A 15,508-nucleotide genomic window follows, 5' to 3' on the forward strand; every position below is an offset into this window, starting at 1 on the left:
CACAGAGAAATCTGGGAGTACAGCTCCACAGATCCTTAAAAATGACAGCAGGCGAAAAAGGTGGTGAAGAAAGCATATGGCGTGTTTGCCTTCATTGGACAGGACATCGAATATAAAAGTTGGCAAATTATGCTACAGTTGCACGTAATGCCGGTTAGACCACATTTGGAATACTGTGTCCAATTCTGGTCATCATACTACCAGAAGGATGTGGAGGCTTTGGAGAAAGTGCAGAAAAGGTTTACCAGGATGTTGCCTGGTATGGAGGGTATCAGCTATGAGGAGAGTTAAATAAACTGAGAATTTTTCTCCCTGGAAAGATGGAGTCTGTGGGATGACCTGATAGAAGTTTATAAAAATATGAGGGTTATACACAGGTTGAACAGTTGGAGGCTTTTCCCCAAGGCAGAAATGACAATTACAAGGGGGCACAAGGTCAAGATAAGGGGGGAAAGGTTCAGTGGAGATGTGCGGGGGAAGTTTTTTTATGACGTGGAGATGTCAGCGCTGGACTGGGGTAAACACAGTAAGAAGTCTCACAACATCAGGCTAAAGTCCAACAAGTTTATTGGATAGTAAACCCACCAGCTTTTGGGGTTTGTCCCCGAAAGCTTGTGGGTTTACTATCAAATAAACTACTTGGACTTTAACCTGATGTTGTGAGACTTCTTATGAAGTTTTTTTTTACTCAGAGGGTGGTGGGGACCTGGAGTGCACTGTCAAGTGAACTGGTTGAGGCAATTACATTAGCCACATTTACGACTTATCTTGACAGGCAAATGAACAAATGGACAATAGAGGGGTATAAGCTGTTGGTTAAATAGGTAAACGTGATTGGTGCAGGCTTGGAGGGGCAAAGGGCATGTTCCTGTGCTGTACTGTTCTATGTTCTTTGTTATTACCACAAAGCCAGGGGATCAATCCTGGTTCAATGAAGAAAGCAGAAGGGCATGCCTGTTGTTGCAACACTAGGCATACCTAAAAATGAGGTATCAACCTTGTGAAGGTACAACACAGGACTATTTGTGTGCAACACAACATAAACAAAAAGCAATAGAGCTAAGTGATTCCACTACCAACAGACCAGATCAAAACTATGTAATCCTGCCGCATTCAGTCATGAACAATTAACCAACTCATTGGAGGAGGAGACTCTACAAATATCAGTGCAAAAGGTAAACATTTGCAACAAATTTCAGCCAGAAGTACCAAATGGATGCTTCATCTTACCTTCTTTCAGAAGCTCCCAGCATCACCAATGCCAATCTTCAGCCAATTTAGTTCACTCTGCATGATATCAAGAAATGCTGGACGCACTGGATACTGCAAAGGCTATGGCCCCTGACAATATTCCAGCAATGTACCAAACACTTGTGCTCCAGAACTTGCCACACTTGCCAAACTGTTCCAGTACAATTCCAGTCCAGTCTACCTGACAATGTGGAAAATTTTCCAGATATGTTATGTGCATAAAAGACAGGACAAATCCAATGCAGCCAATTAGTACCTCACCAGTAAGATGATGGAAGGGGTGATCAATAATGCTATCAAGTGGCACTTGCTTAGCAATAACCTGCTCATTGATGCTCTGTTCTGACAGTATCACAGCTTTTGACCTCACTACAGCCTTGTTCCAAATGTGCACAAAAGAGCTAAACTCCAGAGGTGAGGTGAGAGTGACTGCCATTGACATCAAAGCAACATTTGACTAAATGTGGCATCAAGGAGCCCTCACAAAACTGGAGTCAATGGGAATCAGGGTGAAAACTCTCACTCATTGGACTCAAACCCAGCACAAAGAAAGATGGTTGTGGTTCTTTGAGGTTAATCTCAGTTCTAGAACATCACTGCAGGAGTCCCTCAGGGTAGTGTCTAGGCCCAACCATCTTCAGCTGCTTCATCCATCACCTTTTTACCATCATTAGGTCAGAAGTGTGGGTGTTCACTGATGATTGCACAATGTTCAGCAACTCCTCAAATACTGAGTCCATGTCCAAATGCATCAAGACCAGGACAATATCCAGGCTTGAACTGACAAATAACATTCATACCACACAAGTGTTAGGCAATGGTCATCTCTAACAAGATAGAATCTAAACATCACTCTTTGACATCCAATGGCATTATCATCACTGAATCTCCTACTGTCAACATTCTGAGGGTTACTATTGACCAGAAACTGAAATGGACTCGCCTTGTAAATACTGTGGCTACATAACAGGGCATAGGCTAAGAATTCTTCAGAGGGTAACACATCTCCTGACACCCCAAAACTTGTCCACCAACTGCAAGGCACAAGTCAGGAGTGTGATGGAATATTCCTCTCTCACCTTGGATGAGTTCAGCTTCAACAAAACTCAAGAAGTTTGATACCATTGAGGACAGGAAGAACATTGCTAATGTTTGAAAGAGGGAATTGACAAAGCTGTAGTGTTGTAGGCACTGAATTCTTGTTAATTTTGAACTATCTGATGTCTAAACCCCCATGAAGTACACCTGAAACTCACCTCCAATGTATTGGTCTACTTTCCAAGTGCCTGGAAACCCACGCTGAAGACATTAAATCAAATGAAATTAAATTCATGTGAAAAGCCCCATATGATTATGATTGCATATCGTTATGGGATTATTGCCTTCATTGCCCACCTGCCTGTGCTAATGATTGTGCTGACTCTGGGAAGCAGGTTACCCGCAGACAGCCAGATGGGCTTTAGTCAAATATGGGAGTTGACATGTGGGAACCAGCTTGTGGCTCTGTTTCAATTTTCTCTAAGTATGTGCATGGCCTCAATATCACACAATCCTGCTTGTTAAAACTGCAACCAGTGCCTTCAAGAGATGTCAATGCCACTTTCCAAGAAGATTGACCATGTATTTTTGTGGAAGCTTTTTTCTCTCTCTCTAAAGTAGGAAGGAAAATGGCCTTACATGTGCCTGACAACTTGATCCATCCAAAGTACTCTAAATCCAACCAAGAATATTTGCCACTGAGATATTCACAAACAGGGAAATACAACTCCAACATGCAACCTATATGAAGTTGGACTAACTGTGACAGATCATCTTTGACTTAAGTATGTCAGATCTCCTATCGCCAGAGTTAACTAGAATAAATAGCCACGAATAATTCAACCTGGGACTCTTAGGCAAGTTTGTGAGTAGAATGTTTTGCTATCTTCAATTTGTTGGGAAATACCTTTAAGATATGGGGGTGAATTTTCCCGTTCTGACTGCCATAGGAATCATAGTGGTTAAGGGGCGAAACATGGAAAAATTTGTTGACCTCAGGCGGGATTTTCCAGTCTCAAGGTGAGCATGGCCATAAAATCCCACCCATGAATTCACATCCAAGGTTATTCCAATGGTTCAGTCAAAACATAAGTTGGTGATTGCAAGACAATTTTTCTTGACACTGAACTTCTTCATGGAAGCAGTTTTCTGTCGGGAAATGGGTGGAAAGTGTGTCCTGTATTTTAAAAAGGATGACATTTCATCCCTTTTTTCTATCTTTTACGTTCCCATTGCAGTACAGTCCTCCTCAACTGGGGCTTTGGGCCATTCTTGCTTGTCTGTGAATGCAACTTTGAAAAGGCTAACAAGTGAAATACTGTGGAGAGGGGAGCATGAATCCATTCTCAATTTCTCTGTCTCAAAATGGAATGTTTACCATCCCAAACCAATACGGACTAAGAAATAGCAAAAACTGTCCATAACAGGTTGACCGAAATGAATTCAATTTTAGGCTGCCTTTATCCGAGGGCAGCTTTATGATAGTGATTCTGCATCGTACTCTGCTCCATGGCCCTAAATGAAGTGGATTATTAATAGTAGAAATAACAATCATTGTGACAAAGCAACGTCCCAAAGCAATTTCAAATATTTTCACAGGCCTTTTTCTTCAGTTAAGAACATTTTACAAATACTAAACATAAGAATTGTCATGCTCAGTGGTATGGCATGATGAATATTTTCATTTGCCACCTTGTAACGTGAGTTATTCTGTCAGTTCATTTACCATATAACACAGCTGACCATGAGATAGCCTCTATTCACTAAGCTGCAGAGTTTCACGATTATTACTATGACAATATGATAACTTCATGGTTCAAAGAATTCCATAATTTGGAATTATTCTAATAGCAAGGATGCTGCAGTGTAGGCTATTGTCAGCAACCAGATGACAGTGCATGAGAGAGGAATTCAAGTGGAAACTACAAAATTGCTTGGCTAAATACATTTTCAATAGAACAAGAACATTTAAAACCTTTGCAAAGTTTATTTTAATGCAGGCGTTTAATTTTAATGATAACGCTGTCGAAAAAAGTTCATAATCAGAAAAAAAATTCTTGTACAATATCGAACATTTTTTTGTTTCCTTATCGCTAGCCCACCGATCATCAGATGTGTATGTCCTTAAAATGGACAGTATGGAGTCATTTGCTCTCTGCATTGGAATGCCAGGGGTAAAAGTACACAAGCAGTCAAGCTGAAATGAGTTGAAATTACAATACGGCCAATCCATTAGCTGAACAAATTTCTAGGAGGAAAGACAAACAGAAGTGGGGAGGTGGGTTGAGATTGCTATGACAATATACCACTGAATATACTGCTAAGTGTATTCCATAGGCTATCAGCTAACATATTGACAGACAGATTTGCAAGGGAATTACAGAGAGCTGCAGAAACTAATAAGCAATTATAACAGAGGACTTTAATTAATCTAACATAGATCAGGATAATTATCATTTAAAGGATAGATGGGTGGGAGAGTTCTCAAAGTGTGTCCACGTAGATTTTCTAGATCAGTGTGTTGCTGGCCCAACGAGGAAAGAGACATTACTGGAACTGGTTCTGAGGAATGATATGGGTCAAATGAATCAAATATCAATAAGACAGCATTAGGGGAAGTGATCACAGTGTTATAAGAATTAAGTGTGTATGGAAAAAGACAAGGGGCAATCCAGAATAAAAAATAAATAACTGGAGGAGGGCCAATTTCAGTGTAGTGTGAAACAATCTGCCCCAGGTAAAGTGGAATCAAAGGTTGGCAGGCAAAACTGTAATTGAACAATGGGCTGATATTAAAGAGTAGATGGTTCAGGTATGGTTGAAATACATTCCTGCAAGGAGGAAAAGTATGACAAACAAAGCCAGAACTTTCTGGGTACACAGCAAGATGAAGTGTAGGATGAAGTTGAAAAGGGTGACAGATGTCAGATTGATAATACAAATGAAAACAAATACAGAAATTCCAGAGAAGAAATAAGAAACAGATAAGAGAAGCAAGAGAGTGTACGAGAAAAGACTGACAGCAAACATAATATGAATCCAGAAGTCTTCTATAAGCATATAAATAGTAATCAGATAAAGGCAGAGTTTGACAAATTAGGGACCAAAGTGGGGAATTCACAGAGGCAGTGGACGTTGTTAATGTACTAAATAATTAACCAAAAGAGAAAATACTAGCAAATCCCAACAGATCTGGCAGCATCAGTAAGGAGAGAAATAAGTTGATGTTTAGAGTCCAGATTCTAGTATCCGCAATAATTTGCTTTTACCTTTTTCTAAATAATTAATTTGTCTCTGTCTTTACCAAAGAAGACGGTGCTGCCAAATTCTTCATGAAGGAGGGTGTAATTACAACAGCCGTTAGGCTAAAAGTTGATAGAAGAGGTATTAGAAAGGCTGGCTCTATTTAAAGTTTATAAGTCACCATCATCAAATGCTTCAAAGGATACTGAGGGAAGTAAGGGTTACAGTAGCAACAATCTTCCAATTGTCCTTAGATATGGTGATGGTCCCCATATACATCAGTGAATTGCAATTATTACGCCCTTGTTCCAAAAATGAGGTTAAGCCCAGCAACTATGGGCCAGGAATGGCAGATACATGACATGTGAATTTTACTACAGAGAAATGTGAAGTAATACCTACACAACGGCAATAAAAAATAAAGGACACAATTCTGAAAAAGCTGTGGGAGCAGAGGAACCAGGAAACTAAAGTGCACAAATCATTGAAGATGGCAGGGCATGTTGAGAAAGTAGTAAACAGGACACACGAGACCCTGGGCTTTATAAATCCAACAGTCTGGATTTTCTGGCCTCGTTACAGGAGATTTGATGGACAAGCTTAAAGTCCATGGCCAGGAAATCCTGCCCAGAGAGTACAAAAGCAAGGACATTATGGCAATTTTTATAAAGCAATTTCACATCAGTTGCCATTTAATTGGCCAGCCTGCAGGAAATCATGGCTGGAGGTCAATCGCAGCTGGAAGTGTATATTGTGTCTGATGCCGATTGTGCATACTTGATGACTGCAAGCTTCAGATCCTAGTCATTTTGAGCACTTACATCAAATCTTTGTGAAATTACCTATTACATTGCAGTGAGAAAGGCACAGCTCTGCTGGGGAAGCATGGGCACCGAGAGAAGTGAAGGTATGGATGGGCACTCCCTGAAGGCTGCGACTGCTGCGGAGCTACCTGAGGGAGCTGCAGTACTGGTAAAATGAAATGAGCTCAATAAAATGCTACAAGCTGTAAAAATACTGCAAATTCAAGCACCTGACTGCAGACCAGCTCTCACCTCATCCTTCAAGCACCTTTGTTTGGTTTCTTTGAGCTCGGATATTTTATCCCAACTTGGATGAAGTTTGCAGCAAAAACAAGGCGGCCAACTGGCCTGTCCATCAGCCTTAAAATTGGACAGACCAGGTAAAATTGCTGACATTTGATTTCTTGCTGGGTTTAATTATTGACGGATGCACTTCTAATTTTCATGTGCACCCTCCAGCCGTAATGACAAGGGATGTATGCCAATTTCATACAAGTCCAGATTAGGCACTGCATGCAGGTCCAACATAAAATTTTGACCTATGGATTTAGACAGAGTAGATGGATGGAAATTGTTCCCATTTGGAGAAATATCAAGATGCAGCTAGCTCAAAATTTAGGTGAATGGCTAAAGAACCAAAGGTGACAGATGGAAAATCCTTTTGTTGCAGCGAGTTGTTGGGATTTGGCATGTGTTGCGATGTACCTTTCAGGGATTGCAGCATGGCAGCACTAGATGGAAGTGCATCACGCAATCCAGATTTTGTTTCACTTTTGCTTTCAGCTGAGAAGAGCACAAACTGTGCTGCTGGTGTCTTCAAGCTTTATATCTGTATACATGTATGTTCCCATGTGCCTTGTCTGAATAAGTGAACCCATAATCTGTTTACACAATCCCTGATGAGTGATTGTTGCCTTTATATCATTATAAAACCACAACATGATGTGCAGCAATGGTTCCTTCTGAAAAACAGGAAGCAGGGTAAACTACAGGGACAACATGGCATGGCATGAGACGACCCTGGATGTTTTGGTCACACAGCATTGGAGAGTGTTGAAGTTGCAACATTGTGACTGCAGAGAAGCTTTGAAGACACACCATTGGAAGAGTGCGCTAATGAAGAGCTAATAGATGGACAGATCCCCCATGGTGAGTGGACAATGCATTGAGAAGAACAACACCAGCTTAGCTCAGTCAGAAGGGGTTCGTGACCTGTGTGGGAGCTGGATTAATAATGAGAGAGAGACTGTCAAACAAAAAAACCAACAACAGTCGTAAAAAATTGGCCCTTGGAAGGTTGCAATTATAATGGTGGAGTTTTGGAAAAGCGTACAAAAGCTGTTACACATTTCATTCACAATAGAAAATGTAAAGTCAAAGGGACATTGCCAAAATTTCCACAAAATACCACAAAATTCCCCAGCTTGAATTGGGATGCAATAGCAATGCACATATTTATTTCTTGTAATAATCCACAGACATTATTGTAAAATATTTGATTGTAGCTTCTTCAATACAACTGCTGTCAGTGTGTAAATAATTAAACTATTAAATGCCAACTTGTCAATATTGAAAGATGACACTTATTCTAATCAGGCAAAGATTGTGTGCAGGAGTCTACATTCAAAGTTATTTTGCAGGTAATTAGGAAATGGTTCCAGTGATAAAATGCGTATAATAATATGGTTGCCAGGAATGTTTGCAGGCAGTAATATCCACTAAGTTACCCACAACGTATCTCTTTGGTCCTATTTGTATACAATTCACCTTTTCATGTTGGTATAGTACGCATTAAGCTACCCGAATCTCGCCAAACTGACATATTAAAAAACCTTAGCGTACAAAATTGCTCTAAGCAATGATTAGCAATTTAGTAACAATTAATGTAGCCATCTGGGCAACGCTGTGCTACAGGCTCATTCCCAATGGAATTCACATTGAGACAACCCGAACTGTGGATATGGCTGCCAACAGAAAAAGAAAACTCCCATTTCAGTGATCCAATCTAAGCCCATGAGGTGTCCACAGTGGTACCAAAGTGCCCAAATTTACATACTTCCATCAATTGAAATTCTGCAGCAGATTTTGTAAATGTACACTCATTTATCTACAGCTCACATTGGGAATTCAATGATGGAACTCGCACAATCCCAAGATTTTGCATCCATTGAAATTACCACAATTTCATAAGGTCTACTTTTGTGTTTTAAAATTTCATAATGTTATATATACATCTGTAATCTGTTTCAAATCATGCTGTAACTATACTGTTAACACAGTTAACCCCTAGTTATCATTCCAAGTCTGCATTCCTGGTGGATGACAATTATTATGAGATAATACTTTGGCCCATGACCCTTCTTCTAAATCTCAACTGATCTGGATAATAATCAATTGATTTAGCCAATAGTGTTGTTCAGGGGTGCATTGATGTGGCAACAATGCAGTTAAGATCTCTCAATGTGTTGAAGGAGGATATTGCAATAGCCATTATGCAGTACCCAAAGCATTGATAACACAAACAGAATTTGAATTATTCACAGTAAACTATTAGTGTCCTGCCAAAGATTGTTTCCTGCTGCTGCACATGCCAAATTAACGTCTATTGAGAACAACTTACAACATTGACGTTATGATGTTAGATTTGCTGGCAACTGTGTTATAATCACATAAACACAGAGTGCAGGCATTTATCACAATTAAGAAACAATTTCTCACTTCTTTGTTTGGCACTGGGGAGAAGTAGCACCTCTCACAGGTGGCTCAGCACACGATTTGGACTGGCTCTTCCTGCATTGGTCTCTCCTTCAGCTAGGTTTCACCCATGGCTCCATGTAGATATTATCAACATTTACCACACTTCAATGGACAGGCCAAAACAGGTGGGGGTAACTGTCAACTCTCCTACCCTCGGTGACTCAGGGATTGGACTGTAGAGATATGCAAAGACCAATTCTGGTAGGCTGGGCTGATGATGCCCCCAAATATCTTGGGTCAGCATTGTGTTGTGGAACATGTAGAGCTCGACAAGACACAGAAGACTTCTTGGTCACTGACTATATCTGGATACCTTCAGCAGATTAGATTCATCCTGCCACTTAACCAATATAGGTCAGGATGAGAGAGTGAGGCTGACGCTCACTATAAACCAATTCACATGCAAGTCATGTTCTTTATCTTTTGATTATCTGTCATTCATCATCAACTAACCACAAGTCTGGATGGACCAGTGCTGTAGCAGCAGGTATGTATTCACTGCACACTATCACCGTGAACCTGCATAAGGCAACTCAGGCCATAGGGTCAATTTTCACTGGAATGAAGCAGAAGTGGACCCCAGCTGCTCCTGTGCAACGAAGCTGCCCTTTTCAGGACCAAGCTCCCCACCTCACTTGTTTGAGGAAAAGGCCAGAAGCAGTGTCCTAAGGATTGTCTGCCTCACCTCCCTGATTAGCAGGCCACAGCGCCCATCAACATGGTCATAAGTCAATCTCAACAAAGAGAATAATGCCAATTAACATTGGCATATGGAATGTGTACAGCCTCGTAGACAGCATCATGGCCGACAGACCTAGAGAAGAACTCTTGTCAGTATAGAGCTGGGTAGGTGTAATGTCCAGATTGCCACCCTCAGCAAGCCTTGGCTACCTGAGGATGATCAGCTGAAGGAAATCTGTGCAGGTTATACATTCTTTGGTGTGGCCGTAAGAAAGGAGAATGGAGAGAAGCTGACATAGACATTGCTGGCATATACAATATTATTTATAAGCTAACTTGCCTTCCCAAGGATGTTGGTGACTATCTGATAGTGTATAAGCTCCTCCTCCACAGCACCAGGCAGGCAATTCATGTCAGTGTGCAACAAGACACCTTTGTTGAAACTCCAGTCTCTAAATTGATATCCAATTGACCATGTCATCACTGACTGACTGACAGACCGAATGCACGTGTAGCAGAAACGATGCATAATTCTGACTGCTAGGCTGACCGTTTCATAGCTTTCATCAGGTTTTCAAAGCTAATCATTAATCAAAGCTAATCTATCCCCCTAAACACCCCCGAGGGCATGAAGATCCAGAAGCATCTCAAGCTGTGAAGGAATCACAGAGAAACTGCAGAGTCTCTGTGTACAGTGAAAATGGATAATCACTGCACTGAGGGTGACTGGGCAATGTTCAACATAGCAGTGCATAGTGCTTTACAGACCTTTGGCCTACCTCTCATAAATATCAAGATTGGTTTGATGAAAACAATGAGGTAATTAAGAAGCCACTGGAGAAAAAACATCACCGCCACAGTGTTTACCTCAATGACAAGTCATCACTATCCAAACACGATGCCTGCTGAAACATTTACAGGGCTGTCCAATACAAACTTGAACTGATGCCAAATACTTGACTGAATCAGAAAGCAGGCTAATTTCAATCATATGCAAAACACAAATTATTGCAAGTGATTCTTGATGCTCTGAAATTTGTCTACAGGCTCAGTCTATGGGTTTATATCATCATCCCTTGATGGGTGAACAATGCTCAGAAAAAAAACCTGAATTTTGAAAAGATGGGCAGGGTACTTTAAGTAAGAACAAAGAACAAAGAAAATTACAGCACAGGAACAAGCCCTTTGGACCTCCAAGCCTGCACCAACCATGCTGCCCAACTTAACTAAAACCTCCTACCTTTCTGGGGACCATATCCCTCTATTCCCATCTTATTCATGTACTTGTCAAGATGCCCCTTAAAAGTCACTACCGCATCTGCTTCCATTATCTCCCGCAGCAACGAGTTCTAGGCATCCACTACTCTCTGTGTAAAAAATCTGCCTCGTACATCTCCTTTAAACCTTGCCCCTCGCACCTTAAACATATGCCCCCTAGAAATTGACGCTTCCACCCTGGGAAAAAGCTTCTGACTATCCAATTCCATTCATGCCTCTCGTAATCTTGTAGATTTCTATCAGGTCTCCCCTCAACCTCCAGTGAGAACAAACCAAGTTTCTCCATCCTCTCCTCATAGCTAATGCCCTCCATACCAAGCAACATCCTGATAAATCTTTTCTGAACCCTGTCCACAGCCTCCACATCTTTCTGGTAGTGTAGCAACCAGAATTGAACTATATTCCAAGTGCAGCCTAATTAAGGTGCTATAAAGCTGCAACTACATCCTCAATCAGCCTTGTTCATTAATGAAGAAGAAATCAACAGGCTGCCACAGGCTAAATTCTTTTCCAACTCGATTTTCAAGTTTGCTGATGACATCACTGTAATGGGTCAGATCTCAAACAATGATGAGACAAAGTATAGGAAAGAGAAAGAAATCTGGTAAACTGGTTTGACGACAGTAATCTCTCCCTCAATGTCAGTAAAGCAAAGGAGAAAGTCATCGACTTCAGGAAAGGTAATGGAGGGCATGCCCACGTCTACGTCAATGGTGGTGAAGTGGAAATGGTTGAGAGCTTCAAGTTTCTAGGTGTTGAGATCACCAACAACCTGCCCTGGTCCCTCCACACGACACAATGGTTAAGAAAGCCCACCAACACTTCTACTTTCTCAGGAGGCTAAAGAAATTTGCATGATTGCTTTGACTGCCACCAACCTTTACAGATGCATGATAGAAAGTATTTTTTTCTGGTTGGTGTGGCTTCTGCTCTGTCCAAGGCAGCAAGGCACGATGAACTGTCATGAACAAAGCCCAGTCCATCATGCAAACCAGCCTCCCATCCATTGACTCTGTCTACATGACCCGCTGCCTCGGAAAAGCAGCCAGCATAATCAAGGACCCCACACACCTGGACGTATTCTCTTCCACCTTCTTCCATCGGACAAAAAATACGAATATCTGAGGTCATGTACCAAGCGGCTTAAGAGCACCTTCTTCCCTGCTGCCATCAAACCTTTGAATGGACCCACCTCATACTAAAGCAATCTTTCTCCACACCCTAGCTATGACTGTAACACTGCATTATACACTCTCTTTTCCTTCTCTATGTACAGTATGCTTTGTCTGTATTGCGTGCAAGGAACAATGCTTTTCCCTGCATACTACTGCATGTGACATTAATAAATCAAATCAAAATCAGTTTGTCATCAATTGCTCTCTCGTTCAGCCTCCCACACTGTTAGAGATGACAAGCACAATGAAACTCCTGTCAAACGGCAAACCTCCAGGAGCTGGTGCTACCTCAGTTGAGTTTTACAAGGTTGGAGGTCAATGCCTGGTCAGGAAGTTCACTCAACTCTTTCAGTTTGTGTAGGAACAAGGAACCATCCCACAAAAATCCAAAGATGCCTCCATTGTCCTCCCGTACAAGTACAAAGGAACTCACCAATTCACCAATCTTGTAACAATCACAGAGGAATTTCGATAATCTCTATCATCAGGAAGATCTTCACCTGAACCCTCTGAATTGTTTCTTTCAATATCTTGATCAGGATCTGCTGCCAGGAAGTCAGTGCAATTTCAGAAAATGTTGATATATGGTGTTTGTAGCTAGACAGGTTCAAGAGAAATGCCAAGGACAGAATATGGACTTCAATGGCAGGTTTGCTGATCTGAGTGAGGCCTTTGACATAGTCAGCCATGAGGTCCTCTGGAAGGCAGTGGGGAAGTTTGTTTGCCCTGAGTAATTCATCACCATGGTTCAATAGTTCCATGATGATGTGCTCGCGTTTGCCCTGGAAGAAGGTGAGCCTTCTTCCCCACTTCCAGTCACTAATGGACCTGGCTGTTTGCTAGCTAATTCTCTTCAGCATGTTTTTCTCTATCATGATCTCCAATGCCTTCTATGGTGCTGATCGTATCGGAAGGATGGGAAGACATTTTTTTCTGGTTGTATCACAGCTTGGTATGGCTCCTGCTCTGCCCAACACTGCAAGAATCTACAAAATGTCGTGAATGTAGTCCAATCCATCAATGCAAACCAGCCTCCCACCCACTGACACTGTCTACACTTCCTGCTGCCTCGGCAAAGAAGCCAGCATAATTAAGGACCCCACGCACTTCGGACACACTCTCCTCTACCTTCTTCCATCAGGAAAAAGGTACAAAAGTCTGAGTCACGTACCAACTGACTCAAGAACAACTTCTTCCCTGCTGTCATCAGACTTTTGAATGGGTCTACCCTGAACTAAGTTGACCTTTCTCTACACCCTAGTTATGAATGTAACACTATATTCTGCATTCTCTCTTTTCCTTCTCTATGAACGGTATGCATTGTCCATATAGCATGCAAGAAACAATACTTTTCATTGTGTATTAATATATGTGACAATAATAAATCAAATCAAAAATGAATCTGACATGATTTCAGACAAGGACTGAGACCTCCAAGGACATTTCCTGTTTGCAAATATTTGTGTGATGTAGTATGGACTTCTTCTCCAACATGCAACAATTTTGCCCTTATCATCAGTAAAACCAGAAGCTATCAGTGGATAAGTTCACTGAACTTGGTAGCACGCTGTCTCAAGCTGTCTATATTTTCAACAAGATTCAAACAAAAATTGCTCAAAGAAGTGAGTCTTTGGCAGATATTGAATATCTGTCTGGGAATGAAGAGACATCTGCCTACCAAATGGCCACTCTGTTCTATGCATGCAAAATTTGGACTCTGTACCACATGATGTCAAGAAACTTAATCACTTTCCTTTGAGCTGCCTTCAGAGGTTTCTGAAGATTAGATGGCAGAACAAGTTGGCATGCCAAGCATCCGCATCACACCGAGGCAGTCTCAGTGGAATGGCTGACTCTCGCTTACCAAAGTGAATTTTCAATGGAGAGCTTAGGGTTTGCAAGGAACACTACAAGGACCACACTGAAGGCTTCACTGAGGAGTTTTAATATTGAACTGGAATCCTGGGAATCCCTAGAATCGCTGCACCTGACAAAATGAAATAAAAAAATGGTCGGCCTCATTCAAAAGCCAGCACCTATAAGAGATGGAGAGAAAATGCAAGAAGACGAAATCCTGAGCCACCAACTCATCCACAACTCAGAAGTCTATGGTAAACTGTCCTATTTGCAGCAGAACATTGATTTTGATTTATCATTGTCATATGTATTAGCATACAGCAAAAAGTATTGTTTCTTGTGCGTTATGCAAACCGTACTGTTTATAGAGAAGGAAACATCAGAGTATAGAATGTAGTGTTACAGTCATAGCTAGGGTGTAGAGAAAGATCAACTTAATACGAGGTAGGTCCATTCAAAAGTCTGATGTTAGCAGGGAAGAAGCTGTTCTTGTGTTGGTTAGTACATGACCTCAGAATTCAGTATCTTTTCTCTGACGGAAGTTGGAAGAGTATATAAGGGGTATGGGGAGTCCTGAATTATGCTGGCTGCTTTGCCGAGGCAGCAGGAAGTGTAGACAGAGCCAATGGATGGGAGGCTGTTTGTGTGATGGATTGGGCTACATTCATGACCTTTTGTACCTTCTTGCAATCTTAGGCAAAGCAGGAGCCACACCAAGCTGTGATACAACCAGAAAGAATGTTTCTTATGGTACATCTGTAAAAGTTGGTGGGAGTCATAGCTGACATGCCAAATTTCCTTAGTCTTCTGAGAAAGTAGAGGTGTTGGTGTGCTTTCTTAACTATAGTGTTGACATGAGGGGACCAGGACAGGTTGTTGGTGATCTAGATATCTAAAAACTTGAAGCTCTCAACCCTTTCTACTTTGTCCCTGTTTTTGTAGACAAGGGCATGTTCTCCTCCATGCTTTGTGGAATCAATGACAATCTTCTTCATTTTGTTGACATTGGGGGAGAGATTATTGTCGCCACATCAATTCACCATATTATCAATTTCATTCCTGTACACTGTCTCATTATTGTTTTGAAATCTGATCCACTATGATGGTGTCATCAGCAAACTTGGAAAATCGAGTTGGAGGGGAATTTGGCCACACAGTTCTCAGCATATTTAGGAGTATAGTAGTATTATATTGGAGCACAGTAATACTATATATAGAAGTATAGCAGACGCACTTAACTTTACAGTCATCTGCGTACTAGTGAAACCCTACCAAACATTCCAGATAATGAACATGGTCATCTTCATCTTAAAGAATGAACAAGAAGATACAGCTTTTCAATTATTTGCTATATATGGTGTGCTCTTCATCTTGCTGCTTAACAGTGTGTCAAATAAATCTTCCTGAGCAAACTTTAGTTATAAA

This window comes from Carcharhinus amblyrhynchos, chromosome 5 (genome assembly GCF_965287045.1).
Source record: "Carcharhinus amblyrhynchos chromosome 5, sCarAmb.v2.hapA, whole genome shotgun sequence".
Taxonomy (NCBI): Eukaryota; Metazoa; Chordata; class Chondrichthyes; order Carcharhiniformes; family Carcharhinidae; genus Carcharhinus; species Carcharhinus amblyrhynchos.